Raw genomic sequence first — 16,576 nt, forward strand, 5'->3', positions numbered from 1 at the left:
TACTCCCTAGAGAGTAAAACTGATACTTTAGACCCGCAACGCATTCATTATAAACTGCTGTTTTTGCTACAGTATGACGAAAAGGCAATTTGTTCTATCCTGATAATGTTGAGTCACACAAATAAGCCACTAAATAGAAGTTAAACAAACTTCGCTTGCAATTCTAAAACATACGGTCAGCAGTTTCTATTGAGGTGTGTTGCGAGTGTTGTGACAGGCAAGCAAGCCTACGTGACACGTGACAAAGATGGAGATAGAGAGAGGGAATGTGTTGTAGTTTGTAGGTGTGGGAGCAGATGAGGTTATCTAGGAGATTTACAAGTGTTGAAGTTTACATTGGAGAGAGCTGAGCGATAAGCCTACTTTGTATCCCGCGAGCCCCGACAGACCAAGCGTGGACGTCAATGGTTGGAATACATGCATGACTAGAGTGTAGGTAGTATTGGGATTGTACGAGCAGAAAAGATAAGTGTGTACGTAGATGAATTTCAATAGCTTACTGGAAAATAAGCTATGAATGTAAGAAGTATACATCACAAAAGGCTGTTAAGTTAGGAATAAAAATGGACTCAGTTCCGTTAAGCCACCGACAGACGGTGCTGATTTTACATATTTTTGTCAAGTATTCAAACTTCTTTGCAAACCCAAACTAAAAGGATAATTGTAAACAATAGGGTTTGTTACGTCATACAACTATTCCATTAACGACAACTAAGAGAAAAAGAGTTTTAGGTAGCACACTTTGATAGATGCTCTTTCAACTATCATCTGATTCAATAACAAAGACCAGCAACAGCTTACCTATATAGATTGGGGGAACTACTTTAGTATCCAAAATTAAACCATATCAATTGTACTAGACTAGTCAATACTAGTTAAATAACCCCAAGAAACACTTAAAACTGCAGAAAGAGGAAAACTGTAGTATTTATTGTATTATATGTTGAGTATGCCCCATACTCGTTTGCAGAGCTAGGAAAGTGCAGTTTGAATGTGAAACGTCAACCCCCATAACAATGGAACAAATATATATCATTAATTGGATTGCAGAGGAAATCAAATTTGGCAATGCAGTGTTAGCAGAGTGCTTATTTCATTTAGTACAGTACAGAGAATTAATTAACAAGTGGCTAAAAGTTACTCAGAGAATTTGTATTCTTCTGTGGAAGATCTAATAGACAGAGAGAAAACTAAATGACACACACAGAAAATTTAACAAGTTGAAAAAGTCACAGATATTTTATATAAATTGTCTGGACGATTTGTCCACACGGTATGTGCAGACGAGCCGTGAGATTGGGTGATACGGTGAGTGAGCGCAACATCACCACTTCCTACACCCATCTGTCTGCCCGGGGGAAGAATGTAGGGGAAGCAGTCAGGTGGAGAGTCATGGGAAGCAAATACATACGTGATGGAACCACAACTCAAACATTAGCTGAGTTTATTTGAATCAGTGACCATTCCAATGATATAACTGAAATTAAGGATGAATCAGTACTCGCTACTGTGTAGCAATCAGAGATTTGCCGGTTCAAGCATGAGCGAAGTGTGTAGCTTTTGATGGCTCGAAACTGATAAGTGAGCTTTTGCGAAATGGTTAGTCTTAAGAAAGACTTAAGTAACACATCCAAGCCATGCATATCAATTATTTCTACAATCGCCACTCGTTTGGGTTAAACACCCTAGTAGCATCTTAATTGAGAATAATTGATTACAAAATACGCCAAAAGTTCACGATCATGGTATAACTATCCAATCACTCCATTTATTTTAAAATATATATCCACCTGAACAAAGACCTCAACGTATATAATCTCAAATGATATTATGCAAATACATCAAATTATCCTAAGAACACAAAGGTCAACATCAGCTATTCATAAAACTATTGCAATTCCTACCACTCTAATCAATTTGCATACCAAAGTCGAGCACCGCTTTTCAATTAATGTGTTACAAATTGATTTCTAATTGATTATAATCGACCTGGTCGGCGACTTCAAGTGTATCAACTTTCAGGCGGCTGAAGCACCGGACATGAAAGTGTTTCAATTACTGGCTGCTGCGACGGTGGTACCTGCACTCGCTGTGCTGATTCTGCATGATGCTGATCCCAACTATTGCTGACGCTGATTGCTGTGGCTGCAGCATTGTGCTGAAGATCACGATGTCCCCACATGTCACGCCAGTCGTGACTGTTTGTTGGTTTAATTTCATTTTCGTTTTCCCACGCGAGGGTCACTCAAGTCTTGTGTCACGCCCTGTATCTGTGGCGAAACAACTGGTTTCATCTGGCAACGCCACGGACGTCATGAAGAAAGTCTCTCGATTAAAGTCACTAGCCATTAGATGTCTAAAGATACTTTCAAAGTGCCTGAATCAAAAACGTCTGTAAAGAAGCAAGATCACAGTACGTAACGTCAACTTTCCATACGTAACGTCTTTATAGGCTACAAGTCCATTCAAAGATCAAATTTAACATTATGATACCGGTCACACGGGCAACCCCCTATTGATGATTCCTGTGATAGCCGGTCTCGAAGTAGCAATATCCTACCCAAAAGCAACTAGTCAGCAACAATTTAGACTGAAAATATATCCTACGAGCAATGATGCAAGTTTGAAGAGTTTAAAGATTTTTAATAATATTGCAATTTTTTTGAAAGCATATTAAAATGAAAGGTTGGTGGACCCTTTGTAACTTTTATACTGACCAAGATCAGTTGTCTATAATCTATACCATCCATTGATGATCAAGGAGATCGCCATTAACTCAGCCGTATCCAGCTTAAAAGCACACAAAGCCAATACTTCACACTATATTCTAGCTGTAACGACCTTCACAAATGATGACGTACTCCACATGTTACTACGTGCTTCACATGATGCACTTCATGTTGCAATGTACTTCACGTGCGGGGCAACCACCCTAGCGTCACGCACCGCGCCGACACGCCGAGTAAGTTTTATTGACTACAAACACGGACGTATCACCAGATAATGACGATGTTATCAGTCACTTCCTCGCCACGTTACGTCACTGTAGCTGGAGAATCTGCTGGAGAACTGGAGAGATGCACTTATCTCACAGCTCATAATAATCTCTGCACGGACGCTTATCCACCACAAAATGACGATATTAATCAATGCCATGTTGCTGGAGTCCTGAAGGTGGAGAATCTCCTGGATAACTAAAGAGCTGCACTTTGGCCCTGTCTCCGCATACCGTGGAACACCTCTGCACATTTGGTTACTTCCAGATAATATTGATGGAAACAGTCGCCTCCTAGCAACGTTGTTTTACTGGAGTCCTGATTCTGGAGCTGAAGTTGGAGGATCTCCTGGAGCACTGGAGAACAACATTACGCTGGTCCAACCACAACTGAGACATGTACCATCTCTGCACGACTGGACAAGGTGTGGTGGAATATCTTCCGCGTGTGGAAAACATTACTGTATACAAATTGAGCATTGCACCGATGAAGGTTAAGTCAGTAACGTATTGTTGAAATGAAGTATATAAATATAGGAACACAGAGAAAACATAGTGAATCCTCAAAAGGAAAAAGAGAGGATGGATGTGTATAGAGGTAGGAGAAACAACACTGTGAATACATGTTAGGTTTGGAGAAGAAATAAGAAGAGAAATACCGAACGAGAGATCATGAACTAATAAACAAAACTTGAAAGTTTATTTTAAGTAGGCCTATAGAATCAAGAGCAAACATCTTTAATAATTATTCTAAACTGTAGAAAAATATTCTTAACGAAATTTAACCACCTATACATTCTGAATAGTTATGTGCTGACTATTGATACACAATTTTAAGTAAAATTATAAAGCAACACCAAACCTGTTGGCTGTCCATAAACCCGGATGTAAATCTGAACTCAAACCCAAGACAAAACAATGTGTTTTGGTTAGGCAAACTTCCTATGTAGTAAGAAACAATTTCACGACAGTCAAGCGCGCGATTTCATTCAGTCCAGTCCTGCGGCGAATTCAAAACTATCACAATTCCGCTGTAATCCGTTGATGCAACAATGCACCAGAGCGGAGCGAACACTCAAGGTCATCCGAGCTCACGATTATCCGTTACGCTCTGGCAGTTCGGATAAACGCGATTATGGAACATTTAACAAATAATTGAATTGGTGATAAGGTAAGTATTACCAACAATTAAAGGGGCACAAAAGGGTGTATATTAACTTGGACAAAAGTGAAGGATGAGTGAAGGATGATTGACTATTGGAATAGTCAAAGTTAAAACTCAATGATCAAGGACAGCTGTGTCCAGTTTCGAACCTCCTCAAAGCTACTGACTTTTCTCAGGATGAAACCGGAAACCTTAAACCTTCTGATTTCCGCCGTCATCCTTGAGTAAAATATTTAAACCTTTTGCGTTGTCTGTTGTCTGATACATCTGATACATGAGCGTTACAGAACTGTTTAGCTGTTATTCCGTACACGACAGTCCTAGGACACTTGGCAAGAAGGAAATGCGTACGAGGCGTAGGTGAAAGGGAGCGTTTTGTATCTGAAGGACTCGTCCAATGTTGTCAAGAGCTCAGCCGATTTATTACCTAACAAACATTGTGGGGCAATCTTCAAGTGTAAGAGTGAGTGGTCGGATAACAAGTGGATTTAGATTATTCGTAGTTAAATTTGGGTTTCCTCGACTTGTACAATTACAGTAATGAAATCTTTGATTATATAGGCTTGACAATACTTTGGGATATTAAAACAATCATGCAGTAAGAATTAATCGTGATTAAACAAGGATAGAGATTGTGTTTATTTATGTTTCATACATCACAAAGTGTATAGCAGCCGTACAAGTCATAGATTAAACTATGTTAACTAACCTTCAAAACAAATTTCTAAACTATTCAGAATGATTCAGACACTACTGTTCACATAAGTAATCCTAATCTAAATCCTTAAAGAGGTATAAGTAACCCCTCATCAGTCTCATCAATCAGTAGAAATTAGTAAATCTCCTGAATCTGTAATACGGCCTATAATATTATAAAACAGGGATGGTTTACCGTATTATCAGTTTGCTCTGAAATAACGCATAAACTACTGAGCCGACTCAGTTGAAACTTGGCACAAAGTTAGATTAGCAAAAGTAATGCATACTATTACACATATTCACATGTTACACAAATTCCTGAAAATTCCCGTAGGCTTTTCCCTGTGAACAACCAAGTTTTTAATTTAGGACTTTTGGGATTAAAAAATATAATGATTGAAATAGTAACGAGAAGAAAACCTATAATGTTTACAATATTTTTCACGTTTCGTTTAAAGTGATTGACTTAATTTTACAGCACAGCTAATTCAACCAAAGAGGTATTCTTTTACATGTAACTGTTGCAGTTGAGTTCATTCCTACACTCAATTGTGGGGATGTAAATGTTGTTACAGTACATCTTACTGGAACTGGAATATTTTCTTCTACATTCTGTTGCCATATTTGCGAAGCACGAATGAGGCAGCTAGTATCACACAATAGTCAAAACTTATACACATACACACTACTCTTCACTTAGAAGGCGTTAAGGTTATTGTAAACTTAGAAGGCGAAACGGCTGGAGGTTTCCTTTGTGCAAATCGAACCCCGACTTTCTCGACTACTGAGAAGGAAGATGCGCCAAGAAGGATCGGCAGGATCGCCAGATTTGGTCTGCGATTTCTACATTGTGGCGCCCAACTTGAGGAATTGCATGAGACAAATGTCGAACTGGACCGACCACTGTACTTTCACAACCTTCGACTCCGCGACATCGATGTACCTTTCTATAACGGCTATCTTCAGATCGAATCCCACATTTACGCACTTTCACACCAACACATGGTGAACTTATCAATAACCATTGCAAGAAACTAACCGGTCGTCTTGAATTGGCTGTGAAAGTGATTAGAATTGTGGGAAATTTGTGGGGTTTTAGTGCATCCTGTTGGAGAAGAAGGTCTTGTGATGGTAAATGTGTCTTGAATGAGTGTCACACAATGGAACCAGGATGGAATTTTTTGTGAACGGCAAAAACACTATAAACGACAATAAACTTAACAAAATTAAGAGGTATGTTTAAAACATGCTGTTTTAACCTCTTCGTGAAAGTTTTAATTCTTTGCCTTCGTATGGAAATTTGACAATTACCATAACTGAGATTTATTAATAATTAATTTGCTCTTGCTTTCAAGGTATTGTATTGAAAACTCGTTCAAATGGTCTATTGTGTATCGAAAATCCAGGGTACATTCTAATAACTCATATTATATGCTATGCAATAAAGTCTGACCTTAAAAATGTTGTCTAGAATGCAAAGGTACTTTTGTAAGAATCCTTTTCGGGATGCATTTAATTTTTTATCATAATTGATATCCCACAATACAGCATCACCAAAATTTTAGAATAAACAAACAAAACTTTTTCTCCTTTAAAGTTCGTGGTCAGTATGGTTGCACACAGCTATAATCGTCCTTGGGGTATAATAAACATAGCTTACCCGCACTCAATAGCATTCCACGTTATGTTTTAACCTGTTAATTTTATCAACATCAAACTGGACAACCAGTTATTCAAATACCAGTCCTGTCCTGACTCAAGCTTATTCCGCTGATTCACTAGATGAATAGGCCAATCCCTGGCCTTGCTAGAAGAGAACGCCGAATCTCCTAAAAAGGCTCTACTTCGGCTTCATCCTTGGCATAAGTAACATTTTATTCCTAAATCCCTTGGGGCAAAACCGGACACGGAAGCGATAACAAGACCGTAGATGTAAATTTGACCTTGTGGGAGGACTGAGGCGATACCAATGCCGCCAACCGGTATACGGCGACCTACATCCGCATCTGTCGCGTGGAAAGTCCGCTGAAACGGAATGGCTGGACGACGACTGCAACTGTGGAGGGAACGGAAGCTGCGGACGCGGAGATGCGCGAGGGTGAAAGAAGGGAAAGCTCCATACCTTATGGCTGGATTTCATCAGCTGGTGTAGAATTAATTGTTATTCTTGACCACAGTGTTTCAGAATAGGAATTTTCGTGGGATGAGTCAAAGTAGAATAGGGGTTTGACAATTGCTTGATTTCTAACGTTCATAGTTGGAGACGGACCTTATTTTGTAACTATAACGTTGACCTTTTGCTATAGAATGTACAGCAAAAGGAGCAACTCGTGACATCTGGGTCGAGAATCCGTATAAAAAGTGTGTAAATCGTTATAAAACAGTGTTTAAAGAAAAGTTTAGAAGTTTAGGGTTTAGTAATTTTTTTTTTGCTTTTTTTTTAATTACGGTACGAATGGGATAGCTTATTGATTTTTTTGTTAATGGAGCTATTACGATATTTAATATTTCAGGCTAGGTCAAAGATTCAGAAATATAGACGTGATAATTCGTGTTCTTACTTTCTGCTGTACAAATTCAAGTAATCACAGCACACACACTCAACACTACGAAACACTAGCACATACACCACGAAATCGTTCTTAACTACACAACGCTCCACAATTATTCAAAATCATTTTTTTTATAAGTTCCCAGATTAAAACAAGGAATCCTATCTAGAATCTTTTGCATAGTCTCTCCATAGGATAAAAACAAACCTGTTTGATTTCACGTATACAGTACTGTTTCACGCTTCCTATAAGTTCCGCCTCCTCAAACCTACCCTCTAGCAGATTTCTTTTGGCCAAACCCTCCCCTCGTCCCACCAGGATAACCACAGGTCCTACCTGATATGTTTCGAGGTAGAAACCGAGCAAAGGCGAGCAGCGAAAGCCATGATAATTGGGCGATACCGGAGTGGGCGGGCGATTCCGGGCGAATTTATAGTCAAGAAGCCCGCACCTGCGGTCCAGCATCGCCCACGGTTTAGGCTTTGTTCTGGGGAATTACAACGTCCGATCTGAGATGGATGCGGGAGAAAGCTGTGAGTTATGATTTATCTAGCATCGCAACGACTTAATATCTGTGGTATAAATTTGAGCGAGGGTTGACCCGAAGATTAACTTTCAGTAGAAAGGTGTCTGGTTGGGGGTATCATTCAATGAGATGGGTTCCAAAAGTTCACATTGCGCAGATTCTAGAATCTAGAGTATTTCATGTGTAACATCGATTAACAGTTTCAAATGTCTAAAATTGTTGAGTAAGGTTACCGATCGAATATTGATGCCACGGTACTCAATTATTTATGTTTGCAATAGATTTAATCGAACTAATATGAGATAGGCGTTTGTCCATACAACATTTCTCTGCCCTAAGGACTGAAAGCTTATTAACATGACTCGTTTGGAAGTCCATGTAAACAATTTCCTGACCTAACTTCAAAAAGGAGTAAGTGGTAACTAGCGGGTTTTGACCCTGTTACATGCCTACCCTTTATAAATGACACCAATGACGGTGCTAGTGCAGAACCGCCTAATCTGTATCTATTACTTATTCCGCTTCATTTACCCTCTTCGAAGTCTGTTGTCATTTGTTCATTGCTTTAAGAGACTCGGGTAATTGTCTTCCTCAAAAGGTCCGTCTTACGGTTCGTTACTCTTGGACAGTTCAAGTAAAACGTCGTTTTCCATAGCAGTGTACATCACTGGACATATTGTGTGCGGTTATTCTGAGTTTAGAAAATTGTCCAGACGTAGTGATTTGCCGATTGTCAAGATCTGAATTAAAGGTAAAATGATAAAATGGTTTAATCGAGTTGCGATGGGGTTTTGTTATTTTTCACCCTTAATACGTAAAATTGCCAAATTTTTATTTCAACAAACGTGTATAGCATAAATCCCAATAAATTTTTATATCGAAGTATTATTGTAGGATTAAAGGGTTACGAAGAAAATAAAAACTACAATCAAAATTCCCACGCTGTTCTTAAGGAAAAACTGTTTCCCTTTGCAGCAAACCTATGCACTCAAGAAATATAGGTATTTAAATAGGGAATAAATCTGACACGTAAGTAATTCGTGAAGTAATTCAATAAAATTCAACAAGACAATGGAAACTCATTTAGACTGCAGGTTTGCTGCGGCGGGGATATTTTAAAAATTGTCGTGTATTGCGTTCACTTTGCACCCAATCGTCCCTCTAACTCAACCTTCCCAAATATCGCAACCAAATCGCCAAAGAAAAGTGTAAATCAACTTTCACAGTCCCGGCTCACACAGCAATTTTAATCACACACTAACTATTCCTCGAGCGACTGTCAGAGCCAGCTTTTAACAGTCCTCAGCACGACTTACATTAATCAGCAAGTATTGGTAAGCGGCTTGGCAATGTATCGTGGAATGACAGCTGGCTAACATGACTCACGATGTGGTTATGGCCTAACGATAACGATACTATGTAGGAATAAGTCTTCGCTCCGACCACGGCTTTCCCACTGGTCACTGGTGCTGAATTAATTAACATTTTTGCCACCCTGTGTTCGAAAATAACCTATGACCCCAGATGAGATCTGCGATTCCCGTCCACCAAAAATGATGATCTGAGGTGTACGGTTTATGCATGTACTTTTCCTGTCCCAAACGAATCTTGTTTTATCCCAAACTGATTATATTAACGATACAAGCAACAAATCAACTAACTTTTACTTTATACGGTAAAATATCAAATTAGATCACCTGAACAGCAGTTTATGAACTTGACATGTCACTGGGACTGGGAGCATACCTGAAACAATTATGACGATTATTACTTCAATTGAAAAGAATGGAAGATCAAAACAATTAACAATATAAAATTATGTAATAACAAGGACATATACTGTAGCAAAGGCTTTTGCCACTCGAAAGAGGGGTAAACTTATTGAAAACACAAAACATTTTGCACCAATTCAGGTGGATTCTGAATATCACAATTTTCTGGTTATGTGAACTACGTAATCCTTACCCATCACAAATATAAAAAGTTAAAAATTATGTTAAATACTTACTTGTTTATCTCACTCATTTTATTCGTAATTAAAACTCCGTTTCAGATAACCAACCTTAAAGACATTACTCAAAGAGAGTTGGGCGAAAGTCAGGATAAATGACAAATTTCCGGCTATAAGGTTGGTAATACTGCGCCTTGTCGTCGCTTACCACGTTAATGTTGTAATCTGCATGTAGATTGGTGTAGGTCCCGCCAAACGGTCATCAGCTGGTCTCGGCGCCTGCGGTCCCGCCAAAAGCCAACTCGCCTTTGGTGTTGGTGCGCGGCCATTACATTTTTTTACTATCCTTCATTAAATTTAAATAGCGGTTCTTCCTTGTATGCAGCGAATGTGGGACTAACGGTTGGTTATAGGTTGATTGATACGTATTTTTTTCTTATTGTCGTCGTCGAGGAAATTGCTTCATTCTTTATGGCACGGTCAAAATGTGTTCACACGAGCAAATGTCTGCCCTAAAAAAGTTAATAAAAACCACCAATATACAACATTTAATATCACTCATATGTTAATGATAGTGATATTGTATCACCTAGAGAGTATGTTCTAGAAGCTTTTAATACTATACGTCTCAAAGTAGTTCGAGAGACGTGTGTCCGAGAAATATGCGGTAGAAGGTTGGGTGTGTTATGATTAAACCTCGTACCACAACTACAATAGTTTTTTTTTTTTTTTTTGTACTTAATACATGTAGAATAAACAAGAACCATCCTGGGTTTGATGTAACTATACTATCTTTAAATAGAAAGTTGTAAAAAGAGTTGTTTGTCTTTTAGGTTAACCTGATCTCCTTACACAATAAACCGAAGGCATGTTTATCAGAGATACTTGCCATACCAATAAGTATAGTTTTTAGAATGTTACTCAATATTTGCAGCCCATAAGCTGAACACATAAGGTATTACCACACATATTATTTCACAATAACTTCAAACATTGTAATTCTCAAACACAAAGATACGAATCTGATGACATAGTTTCATCACTTCCAATTATCCCTCATCATAGAAACACAACTACTCCAGGCTGGAAACTCATCCGATGCAGGGCCGGATTTCCCAATAGGCCCGGTAGGCCCGGGCCTATGGGCGCAAGCTCCCAGAGGGCGCACGGCCGAGAGGAAAAATATTTTTTAAATGTCTAAAAGTAAAATAAATAGCCATAGCTTAACATATTTTGTGAGTAAAAAAAAAAAAACTCTTGCCAATAAAGCATTATAATTTTTAAATTAATTAAAAGAAATAACCGTTAGAAAATATAAACAGTTTTTCAACATTATACTGTACATCAATTTTTTTACAACATTGATAACGAACATTGGTTATACGGGAGTAGGCTGTAGGGATGTTGTCGAGCGCCCGAGCGGTACGCATCCCGCATCGTATTGCCAGTTGCCACTGTACTCTTTGCACTGCCACTATATGCTGGCTCGGCACCACTGATCTGAGTGATTGGGGGCGTATGCGTGTTAGACACCGTTACCACCCTTAATTAACAAAAAGAAAATGTATTAACTAATCTTTTGATCAGTTTACAGCAACCTGCACTGCAGGGTCGAGTTAAAATATATAATACGTTTTGAATATTAAAAATACGACAAGTTTATCTTTAAAATTGAATAACGAAAAAAATATCTGAGTTTGCAACAGGTTTTAGAAAAATTAAATCCCCTCCAAAGCACCATTTGATGTAATTTCCTTCTCAGCTCAGACCTGAGAATAATTATGGTTGGCCGGACTATTGCTTTGCAAATATAATCAGAATGCAGTACCACCATAGATTAACCATAAACTCAAGTCGACTTGTTATCATATTGTCAATCCTAAATATAGTTTTTCATGTCTAGTTTATATATGTTGGTCACACTGGAAGTTAGTTTTGACGTAATTTTGTTTCTATTATTCTATGTTGTCGTTGTGAGGGGTTTAGTTTCTTGTAATATAACCAGGGGACGACCTATTGTTTATGATTAGATCGTTTTATTTTGGACAAACTAGGTTTAAATAACATATAACTTATATAAAAAGAATTGTTTTCAGCTAATCCCTAAGGATGACAAATCTACTAAAGGCCTATGTTTAATCTATGGTATCACGTACTGTTATGGAGTTCATGTTTTGGGGCCTGAAATTGGAATTAGTGGACATGCTTTTTTTGCAGAAATGCTCTGTGGGTTGGATTGTTTTGTTTCAGTCCCACAAGCGTGAGCGAGCATTTGCTAAAAGCATAAAATTGCCAAAAGTGTTTAAGACGGCATTTTGTTGAGGCTAAACAAGATAATTCTTAAAAAAAACTTGCAATGATAAAATTCCGACGAGGAGTGGTGTTCAAGCAATTAACATAGGCCTTTAGGCATGATATAGTTTTTAATAAAGGTTTGTAGGAAAGAAACTGTGACCAGAACAGGGGGCGGAAAAATTATTTGGGCCTAGGGGCGCCAAAATGCTAAATCCGGCCCTGATCCGATGAGAAACGAGATAATACAAACCATCCCATAAATACATCGGAGATTGCACTATCCAATTACAAAATTACAGAGCAATCGCTACAAGTACTGGTACTTATGGTAATAACTCGTGTTGTAAAAAAAGTTGACAAAAACACACTAACTACTCGTTTAGTCCAACTGGTTGAATTACTGCCAGAGGCCATGGAGCGTGTCGTATGATTTTTTTCTTCGATAATCTGTCACAAAGGATAAAGTGAGGTTATGTTAGGCGAGAGCATGACATTGGCAAGGTCGGTCGTCGTCTGTAGGCGCTGCGCGCTATGTAAATGTAAAACAGCTGCTTCAAGGCCGGGTGCATTCCACTGCCTCCGAGATCAGGCTATTGTTAGTCGCCGTTCCCTTGATTACTATAATAACTGCCATTTACCACGATTATGCATCGATATAAGGCATTTAATGGCGGTTTTACCCGTACAAGCGAGAAACATGCGTATAAGGATGTAATGGTGGATTGCGTTTATAGAATCGTGATGTTTATTGGGAAAAGGAGTGTTTTGATGGGCGTTACGACTGAAGGTCGCAGTTGTTTGTAATTTAAATACAGCAACAAGAAATATTTTAAGAGGGAAATGATATAAAAGGTTATACGGTAGGGTCTAACTGTACAAAGAGGATATTTTGCTGTGTACCAAATAAAAGACCTTTTGCCTTCTCGGTTGCATATTTTTTATCAGTTATGAGCATACTACAAAATTATGGCATATTTGATTAGTAAAAGTCCTAAGTCATATAATTAATTAAGTAATATAACATAATTAACTAAGTAATATGAAAGTAGTGAAATTCTCATCCTACTCTATTTTATCTCAAGCATTTGTATGTGTGTTTCTTTCCGGTTAGCTCTTCTTCTTTACTTATATAGAAATGCTTAAGCATGGGAAATTGTTAATCAATAGATCGTTTCATTTAGTTGGAATATTTTTGAACGCTTTCTTCATTTACCGGTCAGCAACTGTCCATACAGAAGAGAGATTTTCAATTAATGGTAGTAATGTCCAAGTTTTTTAACACGTGTGGACAAAACCTTAAGAAAGAAGAACTTTTGTGAAAATTCATAGGTCTAATTAAGACAATTAGGATGGTTTAAAAAATTGAATTTTGTTTACAAGCTAGTGAGTAAACGTCTATGCAGGACTAAAAGTGCAGTACCGATACCTACTTGAGAACACTACAGCGAATATGACAAATTTAACCGCCACACGTTTTACATTTTCACACAAACCATTACAGACAGCAACACAATGTGAGGCCCTTGACATAGAAAGTACTCAATGACACAGGTGTGTCGGCGCTAAAAGACGCGTGAAGAACCGTTGTCATTGACTAGCGAGGCGACAACGTGCTTTACGATACTTCCTGGAACTTGGACGAACACCGCTCGTTAGAGATTACAAAAGGAGGTTCATGGGTATTAACCCGGCGTGGTTCCGGCCAAACACTCCACTGGTATCGGCACTACTTGGCCCTCACTGTCGGAGACTTGAACGCGCGAGGTGGTCTGAAGTCGCTGATATTTATATTACATCTGCTACTCAGTTGGTTGAACTAAACCAAACGCAATTCTATAAAATAAGTAGTGCAATTCAGTTTTGAATTATTTGACCGATGTAGTGTTGCAATGTTTTGTATATTTAAAAATAACTATTTTTTCTCTTCCGCAACCTGACCTCATTGCAAAGCACACGAGTAAAGCAACTAAGTAAATTCATAGAATAAGTGATTCGGGACGTAATATAGAAAGACTTTTAAGGTGAATCGATTCAATCGTTGCTGGTTTCCTTGGACACAAAAGCCTCATGTCTAAGGTCTTGCATTTTTACATTGAGTTGCAATGACGATTTTTTATTTAAATTATTTCAATGTATTCGCAGGCATCAAACAATTTGCAATGATATAGGCCAAAGAAATCAGGCCCATTGGCTGTATACTAACTTTTTTAATCGTAGCAGCTTTGTACATTTATAGAGTTGCATCTACTGCAATCATAAAAGGTATTTGATCGGAGGACGATCAAAAGAACACCATACTGTTGAAGGATTATTACTTTATGGATCCTAGCATTGGTTTTATACTACCATTTTAAAACCATAAGGTTGGTTACAAAGTAAAAAGTATTCAACTATAGTGAGTTGAAGGACCGTGCGTGTGGTCTTTGCACTCTCGCATACGCACACCTGCAACTAGAGAACAAACAAACGCACACACTAATGTAACTAGAGAACAAACTACGCAGCAAACAACGTTTAGCATGTGGCTGGCAATTACAGTGTAATAACAAGTCAACATCAAATAAAACACGTTGTGAGCTACTTGGAACCCCGTGTGTTAAAGAAACAACAATTTTTTGGGGCTTCCTTAGCATATAAAATACCAGACATTTTAATCACTACTTTGCATCAGAGTATTACTGCTTAAGACAAATGTAATTTTAAGGTACCTTAGAATAAACTATTAGTGCCGATTTTAGCACATTACGTAGTTTGTATAATCAATGGTAAATTCAGAGAATACGTAAACGCACTTGTTTTCACAATACCCAGTATTGTTATTTTAAATTAGCTGTATATTTAAATCCCTTAGTCCTCATTTAAGAATTACGTCCAGATCCCCAAGTCGAAATTTATCAAGCATAAGCTATGATAATCTAGATACGAATATTATCTTGCTACAACAATTTTAGTAAATTTATTGTAGTAATTATTTGCATGATGGACGACGGATGAATTTTTATAATAGCTTATGGACATCTATTATACCTCTTTCATAGACAAATCATGTATAAATTAAGACAACCTGTAGCCCTTACACAGTAGGCTGATAATCCGTAGTAATTTCTTTAAACCTAATACTGTCATGATATCATTTACCAACTCAAGATTGTGTTTTTATCCACCTCCTCCTATCGTTAGCTCTGGTGTTAAGAAGCTGGTTATATCGTCCACGAAGCCCACCTGAGATGTTTCGAGTAGTTTTTACAACTCGTAATTGCCCCATTCCACTTATGGCGCCGGAAGACCTGTTTTGGGATCTTTGTTCTTTAGCCTTCGACCTCCAAATCAGACAAAAACTACTTTGTTAACTTTACACAAACGCTACGGTATTCGTTTGTCGGAGATTTGAAATACATTGTGATAATGTTCACAATTACGAAAATTTCGTGTTAGTAACCCGTTATGTTAAAGGTAATTTATTAAAATGTATTAACTAAAACGAATACAGTTGCATAAATATATAACTGTCAATTTTAATATTTAGCAAGCATTGTATAATGGGCATGTATTGGCTTAACATGTATTTTTTAAGCTTGGCTTATGAAACGTCCTTTTTTCAAGATTAACACGTTTTATTTAGATTTTTGTAACTTTATTTGCACATGAGCTGATTTGTTTATTACGTATACTATGATTTATGATGTTGTAGCAAACGTGTATTATATACAAGGTATTACATACCTAACCTAACCTTACCTAACCTAACGTAACCTAACCTAACCTAACCTAACCTAACCTCAGGTAACATGAAATCAAAGACTTATATTGTGTTATTTGGTTATTTAATAATTTATTATATTTTTATAGAATAATTTCTTATCAAGACTAAACACATAAGTAAACTGTGAAAATCGGTGAAATGTAAAAGATGCACAACCGAACCCAAAGTAACCAATCAGAAATCCAGGACAATCCCAACGACAAATTAACTAGCCACAATGATAACCACGATGTGTGCATACGATAATACTTTCCCTATGCCCATTGCAGTAGAAACGGCAAGTTTGAATGGAACATTCCATAAACAGACTTGCTATGTTGCCTCGAGCTCCGACACAGCTGTAAAGACGATTCTAAACAATAACAAGAGTATAACAGTCCAACTTTCTCTTATCCGACCTTCCATTCGGATCATTTTACAGATTTATTTTAGTGTTCCACCGTAACAGAATTTTATTGTCACCGTCAATCAATGCGTTCCTTGCGCAGAACTCTACTATAAGGTTGATTGAAAAGTAGGAGCAAAATATTATTTTTTTCTTTTTATAGTATAGTTAATTTTCATTCAAAACCCAGCTACAGGAATGGATGCATTAGTTCTATATTTGGTATAAAGGCTTCAAAACCTTTT

The 16,576-nt window shown here is 37.7% G+C and overlaps 1 protein-coding gene across 1 annotated transcript in view; it reads right to left on the bottom strand.

Annotated features, from left to right (window-relative positions):
* Positions 1-16,576, bottom strand: part of LOC128986161 (serine-rich adhesin for platelets) — a 165,297-nt gene that overhangs the window by 144,323 nt on the left and 4,398 nt on the right. The gene's annotated exons all lie outside the window — the stretch shown is intronic.

The sequence above is a fragment of the Macrosteles quadrilineatus genome, unplaced genomic scaffold, assembly GCF_028750875.1.
Source record: "Macrosteles quadrilineatus isolate MER2022 unplaced genomic scaffold, UCM_ALF_1.0 Scaffold_2__2_contigs__length_208266976, whole genome shotgun sequence".
Classification (NCBI taxonomy): Eukaryota; Metazoa; Arthropoda; class Insecta; order Hemiptera; family Cicadellidae; genus Macrosteles; species Macrosteles quadrilineatus.